The sequence below is a fragment of the Buteo buteo genome, chromosome 28, assembly GCF_964188355.1.
Source record: "Buteo buteo chromosome 28, bButBut1.hap1.1, whole genome shotgun sequence".
Classification (NCBI taxonomy): Eukaryota; Metazoa; Chordata; class Aves; order Accipitriformes; family Accipitridae; genus Buteo; species Buteo buteo.
In genome coordinates this window covers 5,009,817-5,034,774 of record NC_134198.1, presented here as the reverse complement: position 1 = coordinate 5,034,774, position 24,958 = coordinate 5,009,817, and the positions used below count along the sequence as shown (strand labels likewise).

Below are 24,958 nucleotides of genomic sequence, written 5' to 3'. Positions count from 1 at the left end.
TTGTAAGCATTAGGAGAAATGAATGAATAAAAGCTGTCACTAGTGGTACCAGCAGCCCTCAGAGGATACCTCTTCCTCAAAGAGGGCTGCGAGGTTTGGGTCCGAGCTCTTCCACAAAGAGCTGTGTAAAGGGGTTAAACAGTAGCTATATCAAATATGTAATCACTCAGCTTCTCTGTGGTATAACTGCAAGCAAAATCTGGATAATGCACATGTACGCTTGATTAAGGGCACGTGAAAAAGCATTATGTGGATTTGTGAAGATACCCATTAAAGTATCCATCTGTTTGGGTTTTTTACTTCCTTTGGCTCATAACAGGAAGCCTCCATTAATTTCCTTTATAAAGTGTGTACTCAACAAGAAATTAAAAGTAATTCACATTAAAAAAGAAGAAAACAAGTAATATATGTAGAATGAAGATGTTTGGAAAAAAATCCTTCAATTATGGATGCTAATGTTTCTGTCCATTAGGCATGAAAAATTAATTTTCTTGAACGGATGTATTAAAATTACCTCTCATTACAAGCTGATGACTGCCAGATGTTAATAAACTGTTCCTAAATGCTTATCATTATGTATAATAATGAGTAAGCTCACAAAGTGTTTCGTGCTTATGTGCCTGTAAGCCACAGCATGGAGAGCAATGGCTATATACTCTTTTTAAATGATAATGTGTGATGTAAAAAACAGTTGCTCTCTACCAGACAATAAGAAGAAAAAAAAAAACCCACTTCAGTCCAGAGTAGCTGGGAGCCTTTCCACTGCATTTTGTGGTCAGTGTTCCACCTACAGGTAGATTCATTTCTTGGCTAGGGCTACATCCACTATTTACTTAGCCAGTGCCCATATGCTAGATCAACTGTCAAAAGGATCAACCATAGTAATGGTTTGGCTGAAGGGGAAAGGAGTTCAACTGCAGATTTTTGTATTCTTTTCATCATATTATCCACTAAAACCCTCCCCAGAAGGACAACACAAAACCTGATCCTGCCTGGAGGCATTTGTGGCAGGTGCTGACTATAATGACTGATAACACTGCAGACTCAGGCTGGGATGATTGCTTCTGGAAGATGCCTACAGCAAAGGTATAGAAGAATTTCTTTCCTCTCTAAAATGTTTCTTTTCTAAACGCTGTGCTGTTTTTATGTATCTCCTGCCTTACTTTGTTCCTTACAGTGATGTCCCAGTCTGTGCACTCCAAGCACTTGCTGGGTAAAGCTGCAAAAGAGTTCCTAAATTTTCATTCTTGCAGCACTGCACTCCTCAACAACATGGAGAGATAGGAGATACCCTGAACTAACTTCCCTCCGGTAATGTGTGTTAGGGGAGTTCATTTGTCAAATCCCAGTCTATTTAACATTGCACTGAACTCCATACAGCCGCCTTTCATTCCAGCTTGATTAAATCTAGCCAAGAGAGTTGTGATCCCAGCCGAAATCTCGCAGAGCCTGACCTGCAGGGCTGGGGGAAGCCTTTGCCCTCCCGGGCAGAACTGAGATTTGCTGCGTAATTCTTCTGTGCCTCCCTGGCTACAGTTTTGTAGGAAGGGAGACAAGACTGAAGCGTCGAGTTGCTATTGCTAGTGGGAGAGAACGGGGATGGTTTGGCGTCTGTTAGTACAGGTAGGGACAGGCACAGCTTTCCTGGGAAAGGTCTGCATCCCCCGTGCTGGGAATTCTTCCTCACGGGCAGCAGCAGCAAGCAGGCTCACTCCGTGGGGCTGTGCCAGCAAAAGAGCCCAAAAGAGCTCTGTATATTCAGCAGGAGGAGAAATAAGCACTAGGGCCCGCTTTCTTCTCTCTGAAGCTGCTCCCCCCGCAACACATGCACCAGAGACAGCTCTGCACGTCCACAAGGACACTGACCTCAGGGAACAACCCTCACCAGCTCAAAATCTCCTTATCTTGGTAGCTCAGTGGCTTTCAGTTGTGCTTAGAGATCTTTGCTTTTCTCATGTATGATTCATGAGATTTAGCAGCTACACATTGTTATGGAAAGCATTAAAGCACGTACGGAAAATCTAATTTTCTGTACCACTTTGATTGGTTTGCAATGTCTTAAATCAGCTAACAGAGTAAGTGACTTTTTAGCTGGACGAATTTCTTAAACCACTGAATTTGTTTCAACGCTGTATTTTCTGTTTACTCCTATCCTGCCATGTAAAATTTCTCTCCTTATTCTTTCTTTGGATGAAGTACAACTGGCTGAGCTTAGCACATATGCTAAAGACCTGAACGACTTGACTGACTTGTTTAAATCCAGTCCTCAAAGTCTAAAACTCCCAACAGTCCAAAAACATCGCTTTTCCTCCAGAGAAATACGGGAAAGTAACAGCACAGTGTGGACTTGGCTCCCTGCGGCTACCTCCCCTTTGCACAGCCTGCTGGGATTTACTCAGTGCTGGTCAGGTCCCTCTGGGAAGACTGGTGGGGGGCTCTGACCAACAGCTCTGGCCACCAAATGCCAAGCTGCCCCCCCACCATGCAATAACTGGGGATGGGGGGGGGGAAATAAATGCCTTTTCCTATCACCCAGTTGGTAAACGTCCCCCAAATCTGCCACAAGGGCAAGTATGTTTTGTTTGGGGATTTTTTTCCCTTTAATTGCTCTGGGGAGTTTCCGATCACAGCTCTACCTCGCTGAGGGACTCAGCAGGGCACTGACTGGACCGTTCCTGGTGTCCTCAGGACTTTGGTGGTGATGAACATCAGCTTTTCCCCCTCGAAAAGTCAGCAGCACCAGGAGAAAGGGAAAGGGAGGGCAATGGGCGCTCGCAGCAAAAAAGAGGTGGCAAGGGAAGAGACACAGCCCTCAGGCACGGCCCCGAACGTGGCTGCTCCCCTCCCGTGGGGCACAGAGGGTGCGTTGCCCTGGCCCAGGCTGAGAAAAGTGTCACCTTCCCTGCACGGTCCTTCCCCTCCCCGCCGTCCTTTCTCTAATTTCCCCCATCCTGTAACTCCCTGCTCCCTCACTGAACGTGCAGGATTGAATTAGTGGTCCAGACAAGTGACGGATGGGAAAAAAACCCTTCCCAGCTGAGAAGGGAGCTGCCGGGAGCCAAAGTCTTTGTGAAAAGGCTGTGCTTTCCCCAGCCAAAAACGCTTGCTTCTCTCCAGCCAGGCAGGCACGTCTGCACCTCCACTCGGGGTCCCCTGAGCTGAAATCCAGCTTTCCCAGCCGTGACATGGTGGGGACCCAGGAGTTTGAACTTGAATAAGGCCTCGGAGCGGCTCATTAGCTTGTGGGATGACGTCAGCAGCCCCTGTTTATGACTACTGACAGAAATTAGGCACCTACTGTTACTGAAGTAACAGCTGAGCAATGTTTTTTTGAAGATATCAGTGGCGCCTAACTGGTGGGATCAGGCACCTACATACCTTTGAGGTACTCGGCCAAGGAGATTAAGTGACTTGCCCACGGTCACACAGGAAATCTATGGCAGAGCCAAGAACTGAAACCAACTTTCAAATGACTTAACCACAAGATTATCATTCTTCATGTATTAAATTATTAATTCTGATGCTTGTCAGGAAGCCTGAGGCACAGGATGGGTGCTTATTAATTGGTGCCAGACACATAAACATGCACATTGATTTATGTATTCATATATTTAAAACTGGATGAAAGAACTATCTGGTATCTCATTTTGGATCTTACTTTAGTCGCTCTCCTCCTGGTTTACATAGAGTTGAGGATGCGCTGGAAAACGACCAGTTTTCTCCCATATATGGAACATTTGCTTATGGGTCTATACATGCAGTAGGATTCATTAGAAGTTGGGAAGGTTGGTTTCACCGTGTATCATCCCAGTCCATCTTTCAGATTTAGACACTGTTGTCACACATTCCTGGCCAGGGCTTGTTTCTCCATTAAGCCAACGTGGCAACAGTATATTTTCGCTAGTCTGGGTTTAGTTCAATCGCTTCTAATACCTGCGGTTCTTTTGTTATTCTTTGCTCCCTTGAGAAACGAAAAAAGAAAATACCCAGGGAAGATGGAGGGCGGTGACACTGCCAAGGTTGAGGCACTGAAGCGGGATGCCTATGTCAGGAAATGAGTCTCCCTCGCCTCCTTTCAGAGCCAGTAGACGAGGGTAACTTCTCTGGGGGTGACTCAGAGAGGAGCCTCGGTTATAGGCTCTGACTTGCCCGCTGGGGGAGACGCTCTGTCTGCACTGACTATCAAGGGAGGCCAGGGAGGCAAGGCTGGCAAACGCAGGCGTTTAGGCATTTAAATGTATGTGCTTTGAATATGTTCCTCACACCCTGCACACCTCCTGCTTAAGCCTGATGATGTACAGTGGTGAGGACCATGGAAATACTGCATTTTTATTAGATGTTGTACTCTGGGCTGATACGTCACTAGAGGGGGGACGATCCAGCAAGATTAAACACATCTGTAATGACACTAATGTGAATAACCACAGGTACCTTCCAGTTCTGGTGTCAAGAAAAGGGGGACAGTCGAGGCCTCTTCGGCATCTAAGAACCTGAGCCCTCCTGATCAACTCCCAGCAAGCAGCTGAATACCAGCCATAGCCTGGGCAGGGGAAGGTGGTGGTAGTGGGGGCATCGCTGAGTCAGAAAGTTTTAGGGAAAGCAAACTCCAGGAGTGGTGGGACCAGAGCTGAACGTACAGCTTAGACTGCAGGACTGTAAACCTCCGCCCGCAGCATTTCACCGCGTTACATACACCCCATCTGCTCCATAGCCGTACCTAACCACACGGAGAACATCCTACCAGCCCCCAGGAGCTGTATGTGGTCTCTAGGTAACATCAGTCACTGATCTTAAAATATCCTGGGGCAAAATATTTTGGGGTTAAGTTTTATTTTCATCAGACTGTAATAATCAGATAATTAGGGTTTGTAAGCCAGGTTGGTGACTTTTAACTTATATAACCTGGTAACCAGTTATATATCTGGGTGTTTCGATCAGTGTTTTACAACAGGATGGGAGCACTTCACCATGTGTAGTGTATTTCACCCTGCAACAGTTCAGTAATGTAAGGAATTAGTATTATTGCTCCTCATAGATAAGGGCCTGAAAGACTTAAATGCAACTGAATAAAAGCACGCGAGTTATTCCTAAAAGGTAGAGATCGTTCATTGTTCTCCCCTACCCAGAAGGATAAACAATGAAAAGGTACCTCCTATATATACATAGCATATAGTATCTCTTCCTTCTGCAGCTTGCCAACAAAATGCAACCAGCTCACGGTTCAGCATTTGGATTATTTGAATAACACTATGTGCTTTTGCATGGCAAACACAAGTGTTATATGCAGAAGGCGTGAGTAATGGGTAGACACAGTGACAAGGAACATCAAATAGTAACTAAGGAAAATGCCTTTAATCAGCTTTCCCATTCAAAGCTAGTGTAATCTTGCTTTTTCCGTGTCTGTCTCTCTTGCTGAAGTTTGTATTATATACAGTCACAATCAAACAATAATGCTGTTGGTCTCAGGGGAATTTACTGGGTGCTTGGCCCTTCTGAAATTTAGGCTACTTACACAGCATCCTAGCTTTCTTATAGACGTATCTTCATCTAGCAGTTCTGTGATACTAGTGGGTATTTTCAGATGACAAATCTGCATATAGATACCCAATCTGAATTTTGAGTATCTGTACAGACACATTTGGGTGCTAGCTAGCCAGGTGTCTTTAAAAATCTTTTTTTCCTCAGCGAGTTTTCCCCATTTCTCAAGCAGAGGAGGTCCTGCACCTAGGTGGTATGCCCAGACGAGCTGATATTGGCAGTGTGCAATCTTCAGGGCCTCGTGCGCCAAGGCAGCGTCTCTGCAACCGTCACTTCTGGAAAAGTTTCTAAAAGTGAGCTCTTTGGAAAGGTGGGGAGGAAAAGGGCTTGGATTAGGGAACTTTTTTGGTAGGTGAGAAGCACAGCTGTTGGAGGAGAACCTGGAGGCTAGTTTTGGGAAAGAGATGTTCATGAGAGACGGGGTGGAGAGAAGCACTAGGTTGTGGTCCTGGTTTAGGGGTTTAGCAGTAATACGGTGGGACAGGAGGAAGCTGAGGTAGTGGAGAAGTGGGAAATGGCCATCAGGGAAGAGCATGGGCAAAGTTGTCCTTTTGGAGAAATTTTGACATTGTTCAGGACTTTGAATGTCTAAATACACCTTGTCTCAATCCGATAATGAAATAATTGTATTCTGGGAGATCCCCATCTTTAACCAATTCATCTAATTCATCAACCTATTCATCCTCAACCAGCGTGGCCCTTGAAGATCCCGTGGTTCAAGCTACATGGGGTCAGCATAGCCAAGTTATTTTAGCTAGGCCTATATACACAGGCGCAGAGAAACCCGGCTTTCCCACTCCCCCCAGGCTGGCCAGACATAAACGAGGTTGGGGCCGAGAGCTCTCCCCGTGAGCGCACTGCCACGCTAACAGAGCCCTGTAGCGCTGGCCTGTGCCTTCATGTTGGGTCAACTTGGAGAGCAGAGCTCACATCAGCCTGCCCTGCTGGGCAGGCACCCCTTTTGTGTCCTGGTGCTGGGGTGGGTCCTACTGGAAGAGTCATTCCAAATGCTCAGTGACTACACACTGGTTTCTAAATACCCTTCTCATTTCCCGATCTAGTTGTGAGGGCCTTTGGGTTTTCTGCATGCACGTGTGCAGGTTTTTTCCTTCCTTTCTCCATTTCTTGCGTTTCCCCTATAAGCATCAACTTTCTGTGTTTATCCTTTCTTGGCCACTGCCCAAAATGCTGCCGTCAAAACACATCTGTGGAATAAGTGGTGAGTTTTTTAAAGGAATGTAAACAGCCAATAAACTGTTATGGGTTTTGCCCACAGAATCCATGCAGCTTTGATTGTTTGTACTTGTTTTATTTTATTTAATTTGTTGTTGGAAATGTCTTGGGTTGGTTTGTTTTTGCCAGAGAACTGCTGTGAGCCCCACAGAGCAAGTATGACAATGGGAGAAGCAGTTTTGGGTTACTTCGGGCAAAACTTCAGGGCTGCTGAGAAAGTCCTGAAGGCAGCAAACAGGTCAAGGCAGGCTGACTTCTTCTCTTGGCTTCATTAGAGGTGCCTGCAGAAGTGTCACAGCAGATTCAGGCATGTGGATAAACTAAGAAATTTTGTGGTTTCTTCCACATGGATTTCCATAAACTTGGGGCAATCTACTACACCTAGTACACTAGTATTCCTGACAGAGAGAGCAGGTTGCCTTTGACATCACCTTGCCAAAGGGTGACAGATAAAGAAAAAAAAATCCTTAAACCCTGCCAGTGATGGCTACTGCAAAAGGGTGATTGCAGGTTGCCAGTGAGAAGAGGAGCAGAAGGTAGGGAGGGAAGCAGAGGGCACTGTAGGGACTTTGGCCACAACCTTCTACTTAATCCAAAGGAGTCATTTGTGCAGCTGCAGCTGCCACAGGGTCATTCAGCTTCCAGAAAAACACCAAGACAAGTGTACGGTCTCCTTCTGTGATTTTTAAGCTGTAAAAGATGCTGTAAGGACTGTACACTGTGACATGCTAGCACGACCAAACCTTTGCGCTGGCCTTGTGCCACAGGCTGTCCACACTCAATCATATGATTATTGGGTCTGCAACAGTAAATGATGTGGTCACCTGGGCTGGAGAGTCAAGGAGAAGTGGCTGAAGGCTAACCATGTCATTCACAGTGTGCCAGTGGCTTCAGAAAATGCTTCATTAATCACGCTGGTGTGAAGACTGGGCTGGACTTCAACGCTGATGCCATGACTGACAGCACCCTACCAAGCCCACGCCGAGCCCCCTCCACATATGCAGAGTAATCCACCCACCAGCTGCGGCCAGGACCCTTCATGTGTTCCCGATGATATATACTTGCTTGGCTAATTGAAAACTATTTTTGGATGGGAATCAAACGAGGAGCCTATCTGTGGGAAACTGCTCTCTTCGATCTTAATAATGCTGCTTGTAGGGCTTGGATAATTGATGACTGTGGAGAGCAGGGTGGTGGTATGTCTTTTCTCAGAGACACGTGAGGTAGGACTGGGGATATATGCCCACAGAGAACACTTGATTAGAAAACTATGGTAAGAATCTTGCTCTGCTCTAGCTACAGCCATACCCTTCTAGGAGGAGAGCCAATTTCTTAAATTTCTGTTGACAAGTTGAGGAAATTTAGATGTGTAATTGAGTGCTTTGGGTATCATGTTGAAATACAAGAGAAGTGGGGGAAAGGCCCCTTCAGAAGCGGCACGAAGGTCAAATTTCTGCCATCCCCTTACTCTGCTATGCGTTTCCTGTTCCTAACTGGATGTGTACCTGTGGAACACGAAAAAAAAGGGAAGCATGTGTGAGGCTCACTGTCACTGCCCTGCTATAGGTCTTTCTTCTCCACCTGACAAGAAATAATGGCGTGTTAGGAATATGTTTGTTTCCAACCAGTTGTTGACATAAAACTTGACTATTATTTTACTTTTGCTGGTGCCTAAGGGCAAGACAGAGATTGCAACACACGAAGCAGACGGCTAAAACAGGCAGTGACTAAAGAAAGAGGCATCTGGCAGGAAAATCCAGACCACCTAAGTAAGACACTTAGGTTTTCTACTCAAGGGAAGATTTCTGCCTTTAAACATTGTTCCAGAAAGCTTTCCGTGTCAAGCAGGGATCAGGACATGGTAGGCATAGGAGTACACCTGAATCTCTGCCACCCTTTGGCCCTGGAGCACCTGCTTCAGGGCTGTGTTCATCTCCTCTGTCCACGGAACGTGGAGACCTTCAGGTTCATGACAGGGGTAACGGTCTCCTGTGGGGCCAGAAGTGCCGAGGCTGCTTCCATGCCGGTGGTACCGGCTTCTTCCTCAGACGGCAACTGAGCTGCGGCCTCCGTTAGAAGGAGCGTCTGGATAATCTCTGCCTCCCAAGGGATTACAGTCCCTGCCTCGAAACACCAACCAGTAAAATACTCTCAAGAGGAGGCCCGGGGAGGGGACACATCCCTGTCAAACCCCAGCCTGTGCTGACAGGAGCCCAAGAGTCACGGGGCAGGAAAAGAGCCAGCAAAATGGCGACCAGTCCCCCATCCTGAGGGGCAGGCAGCGGGCCTCCTCTTGGAGGAACCTCCTTCCACCCCTGAGGAACGGGCGGGCGCCCAGCCGGCCGTGGACAGGGTTTTGCAGCTCCTTTCTGCAGGAGCTGTGTGTGAGGGAACTTGGCAGCCAGAGCCCACCTCTCCCGGCCCACGGCTCGAAACGGGAATTACAGAGCGGGATGAGCCGCTCGTCGCACGTGGCCGGTGCCAAGCCCGTTTCCCTACGACACCAGGGAGCTCCCCAAGAGAGACCTGCGCTCTCCTCCGCACCCAGCCAAGCCCAGATTGTTGAGAAATTCTCCGTGCAACCGGGCTGCACCCTGCACAGCTGCCTGATCCCTCCTGGGAAGCAGATTCGCCTGGATTGGGCCCGACAGGGAGGCTAGGCCAGGACGGAGGTGAGTCTGACAGAGAGAGCGGGCCGTGAGGGGTGGCTCTGGGTGTGCCGTCCTTTTCATCCCCAAGGAGGAACAACTGTGCTGTCCTGGGACGACCTCCGGACCGTTTCTGATGTCTGCTTGCCGATGGGCTGTTGGACATTTTGGGGGGGGGACACGGGACGTAGCGCATGTGGGATTGTCCCCGGTGCTGTCACAGGCACCAGCAGCCACTGCGCCGCACACCGCTTCGCTAACGATGATACAATCTGAAAAGACGCGGTTCAGCGTTTAGGCTGCAAAGTTCATCAGAACGACGTTTCCCCTGTCCGACGTTTTGAGTTTCCGTCTCAAATTGATGGCGCTCTCAACTGGTTGGTGTGCATGCCTGGTGTCCTAAGCGGGAAGGAAGAGAAAGCTTAAAAAAAGAGGTATAATTAAATATATCAGTGCAATGTATTTAGTGCTCTGTGTTATTTACTAGTGAAAGATGACGGTCTGCATGGAAAGATGTCAGACAGGGCACAGGACTTGTAAAGAGGTTAAAAAAATGAAACGCGGTGGATGTGATTCTGAGTTTGAACAGTAGCAGCAATCTAAACCCACCCCCCTCCTGGGGTCCAACTCACCTGGAAATAGAAATACTCTGAAATAATCACTAGTTTATTTAATCTGTATCTCAGTGGCGTGTTCAGCTTCAGATTTAGCTCTGACAACTTTTGAACTTGAGGGTCACTATTTTTCTCCTTAAACCCTTCAGTAAGAGTCTGACCAAAAATTATACCAAGTCCTGTATGCACATGAGTTTTTATAGTCACTTCAGGAATACCATTGTCTTACTCTTGATTACTTGCCCTGGTAGGGTTGGGCCCACAGGCATTACAGCAATGTAGTTTATTCAGGTAAATGGAGTCCTTCAGACATATTTATGAGGATCATCCATCTTGAAAGAATTTTAAAGTATTTTCAGCACTCAGTTGAGTTTCCAGTTGGTCGTATGAAAAAATGTGATATCCCCTAGTTTTTTCTAAGCCATTCCTCATTTTCATTCTTGTGGTTTCAGGATCTGTGTATAATATGACACTTGTTAGTGTGATTTATAGCTTTAGGTGAACAATATGCTGTATGTGGTGTTAATTGCACTGGATAGAATCCAGAGGCATTAAAATGCTCGTCTTCCCTCCTCTGTGCTAATGAGCTTTGATTTCTAACCTGTCAGCAGGGTTTATTTATTAGAGCATCATGTTTGTGATTCTCCACAGTAGCTTGAGCATCAACACTGTCATCCAAGCACCCTCCATTCCCTCCTCCCCAACATAGTTTTGACACAAGAGAAAAATTGGTTTGCACTGAGACTTGGCTTAGGCAGTGTCTAAATGCACTTTTTGGGCAGTAAAGGTATAATGGGAGTAAATACAGGAGTTTGGGAATGGCTACTAAAAGAGGAATTGGTCAGCTTTGGGAAAAATACACCTTAAAATGATACTGCTGATTGGAGAATGAGATATTAAGTATTTTCGCTGGAGTGGATGGAGTCATTTTGTCTAGGGCTTTGAGCAGGTGGTGAGAAATCCAGAGCTCCTAATATCTAATAATAGCTCTGAAGGAGTTTCCTTTTTTGGTTTTAGGGTAGTCAATTAATCTCCCTACTTAAGTTTCGCATTTCCCAAACAGGGCTAAAAGCTTCTTACTTCTCTCAGATATGAATAGGCTAATTGGTTAACATCCACAGAAGAGACGTACTAGATAAAGCTAAGTACAGTCTTTCATAAGAAATCTGGATTTTCTTCCTAGTTATATAAAAAAAAAAAAAAAGCTTTGGCTTTTTCTGATCAGTTTGGACATTACCTCACGCAAGCCTGTCTAGTGTTTGACAGTATTTTTATCAAACCTTTCCATCAAATAGCAAAACAAGGGCATATACTCTGAAAATAAACTAAAACCTTACATTAATATGTCAATGTGGTAACACTTCAAAAATGAAATGATAGGCAGACAGGACACCTAGGAAAGAAAATGTAACAAATGTAAATTCCACTGTGAAGTGTTTCTTATGATATGCACTTGATGTCATCAAATGCAGTATGTTTTGCTGCAGATTTAACTGGAAAAACAGGAATAAAAACCATGAATAATCAAGGCAGCTGCATCAGTGTTACATCTGGTTCCTTATATTGTAGCTGATATAAAATTTTAGGACTTTTTTTTAATTATCTGATTAATCCAGTTTGTCTTTCCCATTTTTTGAAAGCCTGAATGTTTATTTTTCCTACATGTTTTCATTTTTTTATTTTGTAGTTATAATGTTGTATTGATATAGGTTTTTTATTTAATTCCCATGTTTGTTTTGAATTAAAACCAACCTTTCTGCACTTAATAACATGAACAATTAAATATTCTCAGCAAGATTCTCACTGTGCCAGCTGAGCGTCCTCAGAAGATTTTTTTTTTTTTAATTGCTTTATATGTTGCTTTTAATTACATTCCTTTCCCAAGCGATTATATCCTCATATAGGCCCCATTCCTGCAAGCTGTCCTGGCACAGAAGCAGAGAGTTAAAGGCAGAAGAGTGCTGGGAAGGACTGCCAGGGGAAAAAAAGGCCTTTCAGTCAAAACAGAGGGATGCCAGGAAAGCTGTAAGCCTTGCAAAGGCTTCTCTCTGGTGAAAAAGCCAAAGAACAAGTCAAATTGTTTTGGAGGGACGAGGAAGCAGTAGGCTGTAGTTATCCTCCTGGAGAATACTGGGAGTTGGCAGGAGGACCTCCTGGAGGACCAGAAGGAGGTTTGGAGTACAGGAAGGGTCTTCCTTTGGGGGGACAAAAGGACAGTGTGCCTGGGGCTGGGCCCCCTGAATTCCAATTTTAGCACCACAGGGTTGGAACTTGTCTGCTACCTAAGGAGAGAGGTGCGATGGTGGCATGGTGTCCCCAGAGGGAAACTTTGCAGGGAGGAGCTGCAATGTCCAGGAAGAGCCAGCGCACGTGGCCATCTGCAAGGCCATGAACTGGAGAGGAAGAAAAGCTGGTAGGGAAAAGTCCACCTCTGGTCGCCCAGTTTTCCTTGGGAAAAAAGGAAACTACCGAAGGAATACATTTCCTATCAACAAAGTTAAAATGCCTGTGACACTTACATTGGGAAAGGGCATTTGCACCAACATTGAACAACTGCAGGAGTAAATTGCGCAGAGACCAAGTCCTGTTCCGTGCCAGGACTAAAAGTGTTATGAACCTGTGTAGGACTTTTCAGGTTACAAGAGTTTGGAGCGAGACACAACCATAGCTATAGCTAACAACTGCCAATACAGGTCCATTACCAGCTAACACAGATGATGAACTTCTGTTATCCCACTGACTGGAGCCACGAAACCAAACATGCCTGGCTTTAAAACTATAGATTTTAGCATTAGGACTATCCCAATTTACTGACCATGTACATACATGAGCCAAACCACTTCAGCATACCTTTTCTGCACTAGTCTTCATTTCTCCAGCTCAGACTGAAGATTGAAATACCTTTGGTGATAAAACTGCATCCTGATATTTGAAAAGTCTTAATTTTAGCTACTCAATCTTGTTATACCTTCTAAAATGGAAATGGTTCTATTGTCTTTATTTGGTGTATAGGCAGCTTGGCAGGTCTAAGCATGATGAGATTTAATTTAGAAAAAACAGGGTTCATGTTTTCATATATTTTTTTCCCTAGCAATCAGAGCTAGACAGCAATATCTGGTGGAGGGTTGTTTCCCTTTTAATGCAAGTTGCATTTCTGACATAATTGCATGATTCCAGGAGGCCAGGCAATGGCAGTTGACTATAAAAATGATGGTGGTTTAAAGCAATATATTATTTTTTAAAGATTCTCACTCATTCCTGCCTTCCAGTTGGAGTTTCTACTTAATCGGTTAGACCTTTGCAACCTAAAGAGTTAATTTCACATTCCACACAAATGCAGTGGTGGAATCAGGATCAGCCTCACATTAGAAATGCATGATTAGTTGCCTGGTAATGATAACCCTTAAATCCTTGACTTGGTTATTGATTTCCAAAATACAGTCACCCTTCTATAACAGTAACCTACATTCTTGAAGTCAAGGTTAATGACATTACATTAACTGTATTCAAGTGCGTATTGTTCAAATGAACTCAGCTTATCATGCAATCCAGATTGCTCCCAAGTGTCACCTCTTTATTTAGCAGCTAGCAGTCATAATTGATTTTTTTGTAATATTTTTGAAGCAAAGCTACCTCGTAAGCACTAATGAGCTTGGCTGAATGTGTATATGAGAGAACAGAAGGAAGGAAATTATGCAAATTTTAATACTTAAATTCTTCCTTTGACTTTTAACAGATGAAAAATAGCTTTTACCAGGCGAGATGGTGTTGCCTTTATGGAAATAATTCTTGGAGGACCTCTTTGGTGTAATTTGGCCACTTCTTAATCAAGTTTTTCAAGGAGTGCAGCCAGTGTTGTGATCTCCACCTCAGGTCTAGTGTCTAGAAAGTAAAAAAAGAAACAGAAATGAGCTGTGTTTTCTCCTTCTGCAGTGGTTTTCTCCCCACAAAGTTGTTCCCACTTATGTCACTTCAGTGAAGAGGCTGATGTTTGGCAGCTTTTGATTTCTTCAAGGACTCAGTGCATCTGCTAGAGGAAAGATTACCAAAAGTAAGTGCAGAGCTGCTGTACAATATTAGAAATGGGGAAACAAATTTCATTTCTTTTAGTTGCTTACCATGAGAAAGGAAAGCTGTAAAACATGAATCTAGATGTGTACATAGGGTCCTCTGTGCAATCCGACTCTGAAAGCTGGGGCTATTACACCTTTCTATATCCAAAGGTGCAGGAGAGCTCAGGCCCCCATTCTGGGAGCAGGATGTGAGGGCCAAGGCTATTTCTCTAGTAAAAACTGTTTTTCTGGAGGAGTGAATACCAATAAAGTGAGGAGATAGAGGAGAATGTTCCTTATGACAAAATGTTTTACAGAAAGAATGTAAAGCCTGTCTTTTCCATAAGGGCCACTGCAATATCAACACAAGAATGCATTATTATTTCTTTCTTATGATACACTAATACATCTTTAAACCAAATTTCTTGAGTGGGCATAGAAGAAGAGCATAGGTATCTATTTATCTATATTATGTAATAGTAGCATATATGTATCTACAAAGAAGCACGCTCTTTATCTGGTTTCCCCATTCCTTTTACCCTTCATCATTGCTACTAGATATCTATGCTGTACACAGCAGTAAGACGAGGAAAGCAGCTGAGTCATTGCACCCAGCAGGTTTGTACTGCTGCAAGCTCAAAAATTAAGATAATAAAAGTACTGCATAGAAGCAGCAGGAGCATGAAAGCCAGTATGCACCAAAAATAAGGCAGCGATAGCTAATTCAGAGAGTAAGTTAAGTTTCTGTGTCAAATCATGTATTCAGCATATATTAATGCTAAAGGAGCCAGAGCAGGGAAAAGCAAGTCCACCTGCATACACTTGTATATTAATTATTTTTGTGATCTGCTGAATACAGATGTCCTTTAGCCACATAAAAAATCGGGATGGGAGATCTTAGGTTTATAGCCTTTGCACTGTGCAGTAGCTGAGATTTTTAATTTTCTTCATTTGACTATGATTCCCAGACTGGAAAATTTTCCCCTCGTAAATAATTCAGGTTCTCTTCCTGTGACTGCAACACAAGCCTGCTTTTCTACCTGCCAGCACTTACGTGTACAGCACCATATGTAAAAGAGTGCCCAAATTAAAAGATTTATTAAAATTATCGCTATGAGAAACTTAAAACACTGTGGGTACCATTTCTTTGTTGTAAATGGCCTTCCATGATTTCACTTTGAAGACGCTTTTCTTCCAGTCCGAGTCATCTGTGAGCCTACACAAGAGACGCTAACTGGCACTCTGCTCCTTGGCTATCTGGTATTATTCAGAGAGAAAATAAATGCACCCCCAGGGCGGGGGCCCTGGGAAAAGGCATTTGGCAACTGAGTTGCAGGGGATTGCGTGTTGCTTTGTGGAAGCAGTGGCATGCCCTTGGAGAGCCCCAGGAGGGCACCCCAGGGTGGGTGCTCACGGTTCCCCCCGGCCCTGCCACCAGCCCCCTCCTCTCTCCTGAGGACCGAGGGGACGGAAGGTGCTGCCAAGGGGCGGTTCAGAAAAAAGAAATCGTGGCATCGCAATGTTGATTAGCAATAGCTGCATCCTCCACATCAAACCTGAAAAGCGCTTGAAATTTCTCAGTAGAAGTGATCGGTGTCGCATGTAGGAACTCTTTCCATGGATCTGTTGGAGAGCACAGGGAGATGACTGGACAGTGCAAGTCCTGAGCGTCTGTCTTTTTACTACAAACAAACTTTTCACTTAACGGTCACAAAACTGTAATGTATGGGTTGATATCTGACAATCTGAACACCAAACATCTCTCCAAAGTGCCACATGGAGGGGTCGCCTTTCTTTACTGTAAAAAAAGGGCAACTCCAATCCCAACTTTTAGTTCCCTTCTCCTCGGGGAAGGAGCCGGTCCTGCAGGCCATAAATCTTCTCCAGCCGGCAGAGGTGCTGTAAGGCTGGCAGGAGGACAACGCTGTGGGATGGGGAGCAACGGGTGACTGCGGTGGGGACGTAGCAGCAGCAAGCTTCAGAGGAGTAGTGGCCGTGGCTGTAGTGTTGCAGGGCTGGATAGGAGGTGACGAAGGAGCGTTGGTGCGGCGGTGGCTGAACATTTCAAGGTGGAGCTACTGTGTGGGTCTTGTATCTAGAAAGAGAGGTGTGAATGCTTTAGCTGAAAAAGGTAACAGACCTCATATATTTCATATCCGTAGAGAAGGGAGATCTACTTGCTAATCCTCCAAGCCTAGGCAGTGAGCTGTGAGTGATGTAAAAGCAGGTAGCAGCTAGCTACCGCCTCACTCAGCTGAAAGGGGCATTTCAGGACCATTGCCAACACACCTTGGAATACCAGTAGTTTCATCTAGTGATAGTTATTCAGATTTTCTAAGCTGATTTAAAAATTATTATTCTTCCCCAAATCCCACCGAAAAAAAACAAACCAAAACAAAACAAAAATAGAAATGTTTACTTAAACCTTTCTTTCTAAATCATTTTTTTGCCACCCAGGAAGTATTGCTTGCTCTTAAGCTCCCAGTTTCATTTAGTTTCCTACATTTGAGCAGCATGAGGAGACACTTCAGTGTTTCAGATAAAAGTCTCTAGAAAAATGAACCTGGCACATTTGCTGCCTGATACTGCCTGACATACATTCAGCAGCAAGGATACAAAAGCTTTTATGCTAGTGCTTGTAAAAGTACACCTCAGTCCTACATCTAACTCTGAGCAGACATTGGGATTTGCCTGCTTGCAGTTATTGGGAAAAAATGGGGCATACATTATAAGAGATCTCTGATAAGACCTCCAATGCTGATGTTAATTGGATGTTTTTTCCAAGATATATTTTCAATGTTGTTTCTCTCTGCTTGTCTAACTTGAATACTCCTGAGAACAGGGAGATGACAAGAATTAATGCCTGTTTGCATTAACCCGAGCTTCATTGTCACTTAATTAACCATGATTAATGTCAGGAGGCAAAGGAGAAGCATCAAGCTATTTTCAACAGCTCTGTACTGATGAGTTCAGAAAAAACAAGTAGTGGCATTGCCATGTTGATTACAATAAATTCCAGCCAAAAGATGCATTGTTTTGAAGGCAAGGTTTATTCTTCAGCCTCTGACAACATCCTGGTAAATTGCCAGTGACTGTAACCCCTAGAAACCTCACTTAAGAAGCATGAACCAAAAATACAAACGCTCTCCCCAAAATTAAAAACAAAGCAGAAAATATTACCCAGAATCACTCTGTAGCCATGAATCTGTGTAAACTGTATTTGGGTAATATATTCTCAGTGATTTCAGGGAAACAGAACAGCCTAGTTTTATATTGGCACTATTCCTTATTAATCTCACAAGTTTAATACACAGTCCTGATTCACTGCCAAAAATAAATCCATAGGTTGATTAGAATACCTGCTAAGTCTCGCAAAGTAGACCAAACAGCTGTAGACTAGTGGGAAGAGCAATAGATGTGGCAGGCCTGGCATTTTAACTAAGGTGCTAGAAATATCTCAGCTCTCCAAGAGCTCTTTTTCAAATCATTGAGAGGGGAAAAATGACAGAAATGAAAATAAAATTAAGATTGATATTGTAACTTTCCTGAGTTCTTCATTGGGAAGCCTGGGACTTGCGATGGCAGGGTGAGTGCCTGGTGGCTGCCTGTGCCAGGTGATGATCTAATCTGAAGAATTAGGGTACAGGGAGTGATTTGAAAATAGACAGAAAACTGATGAATTATTTTCTCCAATGGATGTGGCTGTGTAATATTTCTAAAGGTTCAAGAGAAAGCATGCACATCTGTTCTTCTTTTGCTAGAAGGGAATGTTTCTTTTTCTTGCCATACTCGTGGTCTGGGAGCTCCATGAGGGATCTCTTACTCCCTTTTCCTCCCATACTAGTGGGGGGGGGGGGGGGATATGAAGTAAGAATTTCTAAGCGGCGAGCTCTCAAATGGAAGCAGCACAAGGCAATGGTTGGGTGGACTTCTGCTTTCCCTTCTTTCCCACAAGAGTCTTTGCTTTGTACGTGCTTCTGTTCCTACTTTCTGCTGTGGCAGGGAGGAGGCCTTAGCTCACAGCTCCTCACTAGCAAAGGAGGAATGGAAAATATGACATAAAATAGAGGAGCCACAGATGAAGAAAGGGAGGGATAGAGAGATGGGCAGAGGAAGATCTGGGCATATTGAAGACTGGAACAAGGACAGTCAGGGACTGGTATAGGGAAAGGCAAAACAATTATAGGAAAAAGTAAATCAACTCATTAAAACTAAGAAGTAAGAATGAGAAAACAGAAGAGGAGTAGAAAAAGTCTGAGTGAGTAAAGGAAAGCAGAAATTTGTAGGTATCATTTTCTGGATCTGTGCTTCTATTCTGCGTTTAAAATTGTAGATTAATTTTTTGGACATTGAAAATATTTCCTCGTGTTTTGTTGGTTGTTTTGTTTTTTACCTTGCCTTTTGAGGACTCTCTAGGTGGTCTTGCAGTGCATTGAGAACTGACTATTCACAACCAATTTTTATTTATGGAGAAGACATTTTTACACACACATTGTAGAGCTGTATTTTCATTGTAGCATGGAATAGGGAGCAAAAGCACAGACAAACCAAAGAGGAAGGCTGATCTAGTCCAGCCAGTGAAACCAGCAGTTTGTGCTCTCCTTTTGTCCATTTGGCCAAATTATTTCATATACAGAGGGAAATTATTCTGCCGAAGACCCACACTGAGAACAATAATCCTGCTATGAATACATCCTTCGAGGAATTTTCTTGTTTACTCAAGGAGTGAGAGCTCTAGTTTTAGAAAAGCTTTCCCCTGCCTATTCATTTCAACTGGAGTTTTATGCAAGGAAAGAAAACCTTTTTCATTACAGTTGAAGTGATAGGAAACAGCTGAAGGAATAAAACTGTCATGGGTGACCACTAACTGATGTCACTCTCCTCGAGCATTCAGCAAGGCAATCATTTTAGGGAGAAACAATTTGCAAGTAGCACCATGTTTTCACTGGACTACAGCCTTGCCATTTGTAATATCTAGCTATGGTCTTTGGTTGTGAGCTCTAGTGCCCTTGGTGGGTTTTAGTGGAGTCCATTAGGCTAGTTACGTAGGCTTTAAGAGCATTTAAATCTTAGCCACATAATTATAATGTGCTTTGTCATCTGGCCAGCCTGGGGAGAGTAGTTAGTGTGAGTCATGTGAATTAGAACTTGATAGTTCATAGTAGCATTGGTGGTTTTTAAACAAATTTCTCTCTCTCCCTCTTTCTCTCTCTCTCCTTGAATACACTGTCAACTGGTTTCTGTTTTCCTGAAGTGAAGGAGATAAAGGCGTCTGTCATCCCCCTCTCAGTCCCCAGTACCTGGATGTGGAAACCATTGCACAACACGGTAGCGGAGTGAAAAGGTGTCATCTAAGTGTGTGACGTGTCTTTGTGCAATGGCTAAATGCAATAGAAGGACATTTTATTGCTTACTCAGCATTTATTCAATTATTTCTAAAATTATATCCTTGGTCAAATGATTTCTGATTTACTAGTAGGAATGATCTTATAAAATTTTGAACCCTCATTCTAAATAATTATGCTGCTCTAAACATGTTCTTTCTTTCTCCAATAAAAAAACTAAATGAAATGTTGTGCATGCAAGAATCTGGAATAACAAAACACGATAGTTAAAATTCAGCTTTAGCTAACAAATAAAAATATTACCATCAGTAATTCTAATCTGCAGAGCAAAGCTTTGTCCTCAAAGGTTTTCACAGCCTCATTTTTCTTTCCAAAATAAAGTAAACCCTGTTCTCAAGAAACCCAGACCCATCCGGCCAGTCAGATGCATGACTGACCAACAGAGAAAACAGTCTGGATTTAATTCAGGACTAATAAACATTGTCAAAGATAAAGTGTAGTGCTAGCTCTATATTGTAATGTGTCTGCATCTAAACCCACCTGAAATGTGACATACTGAATGGGAGAAAAACACTAAGATTTTTTTTCCACCTTCCATACGTACTTCCATATGTGAACCTTGCTGACAAAGGTACAACAATTCCTCTGGGATCTCTGGAGTATTTCTTTTAGTCTATTGTCGAGGCAGATCCTGTCGTGAGGGTTCCCAAGGCAGTCACTATGAAGGATAGGAACAACGGTTGTGGACAGGCGTTGAGTCGACCACGGGTTGAAAAGATAGATACCTAAATATAAAAGATGAGACTACATATCAGTGACTGGGCCAAGTAATCCTTTGATCCGGTGTACTTAATTTTTTTTCTGTGGCAATTAAGTTTAGATTTTTTTGTACTGGTTTATCTTAAAGTGACTGCAAGTTTATCTAAAACACAACTTATGGTATTCCTGGGCTGAGATAATGAACTAGGTATGGAATAAGGCCCCAAGTGTGTTTTCTTCCCAGCTACAAGTTTTATAATATCAACAATGCTTTGAATAACATTTGATAATGGCGGAAGCATTTGTTTTCCAGATGTTTGTGCAAATGTGTTGTGTTTGCAAACATAATTTTTGTCATGGGTACTTCTGTAAAGTTTGGTACATACATGCCCTGTTTCAGTTTGCAGTTATTTCTGGATGCCTAGTCAAACCTTGATAAGGCTAGTTTAATGTCATGTGGTTTGCTTCTCAGTTAAAGCAGGTTAATTTATAATACATATAATATTATGGCAGTTTGGCCATTCTAGCTTGATAATTTTTTACTGGATGCCCATATTCACTGTTCCCTTCTAGCCTGTGAAAGCAGCTCGCTTGTGCATCACAAATGATGTACTGTTTACAGAGGGGGAGCTAAAAGAAGACATCATTGCAGAATCCTGAAGAAGAAAGATTATATACAAATTTTCATTTTTACATATTAATAATGTTCTAATCTAGTCACTAATGTTTATTTCTAAAGACACATAAGTCATTGTTCACATTCTTATGCAGAAAAAGTTCCTCACAGGCAGTTGGTTGGGGAGCATGACTTTGTTCCAAGAAATCTTGACCCCATAACATAAGACATTCTTGAGCAGCCATGTATTATCATTCATAAGGCCTTTGTTTGGCATTCATGTGCAAATACAGAATGTTATTTGCTCTTCCCCATTTATAAATGGCCAGACCCTCAAAGAGCCTTAACAGCCTTAAAATTAGGTGGCTAGATTCTGATGCAGAATCCAAAATCCTGTACATGCCTGGGTGACCTCTGTGGTGCATGGGGAAAACCAGGCACCCCAGAAAGAAATTTGAGATAACCAGTAGAGCAAGCAAGAAGCTGCTTAAATGAAGCACACCTATGTTCTGAATTACCAGTGGGAACAGTGTGCTGGCCAAAGCACCCTGACAGTACAGCTGTTCGTGATGCTGTAGTAAAAATTGCATTGGGCATCTGCTGAGGTATAAAGCAACTTTTCTGGAGATCTGTTCTCTCCTCTCCTCTGACCATGATCTCTTCCAGTGCCTGGGGAAAATTCCCTGGAGCAAATGCAACAGTCAGCAGTGGGACAGAAAAGGGAGGGAATGCACCGTAGGCCAATACGACACAATGTTAGATGTGCTTTTGCATTTTCCTACCTAGGTCTCTGCTGTCCCTTCAGGACAGCCAGGATCTCCATGAAAGGAAGAGGGAAGGCCTCTGGAGTGAGAAAAGCTACAGCTAGCACAAGATAAGCTGTTCCTGCTCAGGAATCAAACAATCAGCAGGAAAATACCTAATAAGTAGATAAAAGAATTGCTGTGCGCTGAAATGTGTCTTAAATCTGGCATTTACTCCTGCAACTAGTACACCCAGGTTGGCATTTGCAGCCAACTCCCTCTTCCAGGTAGGCATCATGTACTATTATTCTTCCTCCCTTTCTAGTCATTACTTCAGTGATGGGAAAACAAGAGGCTCATTCAAATTTCTCCTCCCAGCTCACACCTATATGGCTCAGGTCCTTAAAGGGTGCCCTAGCCCCCCGTCTGCTGGCTGTTTTAGGATCCGGACAGGATCTCTCCTTCTGTTTGAGCTGAAAATAAGGTCAGAAAAATCACAGCCCTACTGGAACAAAAGAGGGATTCACTCTGTCTTCTGCTGATTAAATACATCACTTGGATAATTGCATTTTATTCAAATAATCCTGGGAAAAACTAAAAATCCAAGGCACTTGAAGAGCTCTAGTAGCTACAGGGGTATGAAGAGGTTTGGCATTGCAGCATTGCACTCGCATTTATAAACCCACACTACGCATTTGTGTGCTTCTTTCTGGTGCGTAGCCACCTTAGCAGGAGCCTTGCACCATTTCATCAGGAACAAGGGAAACCTTTTTCACCAGAAACCCAGTCCTACCTTGGTGGAAACAGTGGCTCTTAACCATGTTCATGGAGAGACATGAAGAGCCAAAGTCTTTGTACATGGCATTTCATGGTCCTTAGCTGTGCTGGAAGCATAACGGGGAGCTGGCCAAGTGATCCCAGGAAAGGAGGGAGAAGTTATAAACCCTTGAGGATTTGTGAAACCCAACTGAAATACAAAGCGTGGGCCAAATGCCAAGCATAATGGATGTATTGTTGCCTGCAGGGCTCATCTTAGATGTATAACCCAGATCCTGAAGAATTTTTCAGTTCTGATTCCTATTTTTTTTCTAGCTCAATCTTTCCTTAAATGGAAATCAGTCAACTGTGTTTAATGTGAGTGAATGCAATTACTATACTTGTTTCTTTGACTGTATGAATACTATTTATTTCTGCTTCATGGTCTACTCTGCATATCTCCCCACAACTTCTTTGTTTCTGATTCAGACTGTGCCTTTATCAAATCTGCCTGCCATATAAAAATGTGGCTTTTTTTCTGGGCCTCATCCAAAGGCCACTGAAGTCAATGGGTTCATGAAAGGTTCAGAGCCAATTATCACTGCCACTACTTCCAGCCATGTTCTTTTCATATAGCATGTTCCGCTTTTATAGTGCTGTTCTCTTTTGCCACTACTAAAACAAAACCTCCACCACAGTGCAGTGCAATCTATTTAATATTCAGATTTTGATTTTCCTTTTTATAAGTAATAGCTTTTTTCATAGCATTCCTTATCTTGCTGGGATGGTATGTGAATCCAGTGAGTCTAATGATAAATTGCTGAGCATAAATGGAACTTTAGTTCTCTATGTCAATGAGTAATGTTTTGCTGCTTAAATAAATATTACTGTGAAATGTATCCTTGATTTACTGAGTCTGTACTAAAATAGATGAGTAACGTTGTTCTGACAGCAGTAAAAAAATAGTCAATCCATCCTCTTGCGTGGCATGTGGGAAATTGGCATTCGGAGTGAATATTTAAGAATGCTTGGTTCATCCTCACCATTAGACTTCATTTTTTAAAAAAAAGAATTGTAATAACATTGATTTAACTTCATTAAATCAGTAAAGTGAATTCTCCCACGCAAGATTTTTTTCCTTCTTTATTCTTTGCATCTAAGCCTAAGAACATAATCTGCTGAATGTCTCATTCTGGGTTGCTGTTGAGGCTCCCTATTCATCTTTGCACTCTTCAGCTCCCATCTGTCACAAGCCATCATTCAAAAAATTCTGCACTTAATAAATTAAAGAAATGAACTGTACTTCCCTCTTCTCCGTTTGAAGGGAAGAGGCCAAACAAACCCACCTCCTGAAGAGCCCATCAGGCTTCTCCACATTACCGATATTCCCCAACAGCTTCAAAGTTTACAGGACACAATGGGAAAAAGAAAGAATAGCTCTGTATGTCACAACGACAGACAGATACCCAGGAGGATACCGGGACTGCAGCGCAGTACGACTGGCTGCTGTGAGCAGGATCAGTGCCAGCAGCAGCGAGCATCCATCGGAAGACATCCAACAGCCTGACTGTGCCCAGAGACCCGAGATCTTGCCACGGTGAACCTGGATTTGCCTGTAGATCCTTGGGCTCCCACTAAACTCTTCCCCTTTTAAACAACCACCAGCTCAAAGCTGTGGCATTTTAAAAACTCTTTCATCCTCTTTCTGTAGACAAGAAGGCTATAAAGCCCCAAACATTTTAATCTGCTTACTAGCCTTTAATTACACTAACTGCCAATAGGTTCTATTACTAGTCCAAAGAAAATACTGGCTGTTGTGTATTTTTTTCAACTGTGATTGATGAAGCATATTTGTGTAACATTAGGTCATATTTGTCAGGGTTTAACTTCTTAGTTGGCAACTACACCGTTAATTAGCAATATTGCTGATAACCTCTATTTTACATAACCAGCAAGCTGTTTTTCTGTACAAGCTGGCAGTGGAAAACAAGAAAAGGATATTTCCATGGTGCCACAAGTCTGGAGTAGGAATAGTCAGAGAAATACACACTACAATGTTCTCTGGGATTACGGTCTGAAAAAAATGCTTTATTTCTTGACAGGCATTATTTTCTTAGGTGTTCTTATTGTGGCTTCCTTTCCTTTCAGTCTTACAGTATACTCCTTTCAGTGTTACGTCTCTGTTTTGGATGCTCTCTGAGTCCGCAGTCAGGCCAGTAGCATATTCCTGAGGTCGCACATTTCCTGTTGTAATACCCTGTTTTCAGCTTCTCACATCTCTTCCAAATTTTGTCTGTTTGGAATGAAATTTTCCATCTAACTTTTTTTTTTTTTTCCCAAAGGTATTTCAGCTAAAGCTGTACTGCCAGTTTTCAGCATAAGGTATGGGATAAAGAATATATTTCTACCAGACTCAAAACTGCACAGCATCTTTTATTTTAAATGTTGTAGTGCCTTCTAACATTTGGAGCTGGGATATGAAGTTTCACAAAAGGAGAAACCTTATATCCGGAGCTTATCTTTTACTGTCACTATGAAAATTCACCTTTGGCAAAGTAACATCTCTTTGAAATACTGCAGTTCAAAACCTCTCAGTAGAAAGTGATTGGAGTTCACCAGTTAAAGTCTCCGGAGATAAGACTTCTCCCTGTCCA

The 24,958-nt window shown here is 43.2% G+C and overlaps 1 protein-coding gene across 1 annotated transcript in view; it reads left to right on the top strand.

Annotated features, from left to right (window-relative positions):
- Positions 1 to 9,366: 9,366 nt before the first annotated feature.
- PDZRN4 (PDZ domain containing ring finger 4) overlaps positions 9,367 to 24,958 on the top strand; it is a 282,662-nt gene continuing 267,070 nt past the window's right edge. The window contains exon 1 of the mRNA XM_075059118.1: positions 9,367 to 9,443. The gene's annotated coding sequence lies outside the window, so the exon portion shown is untranslated. The remainder of the gene's footprint in view (positions 9,444 to 24,958) is intronic.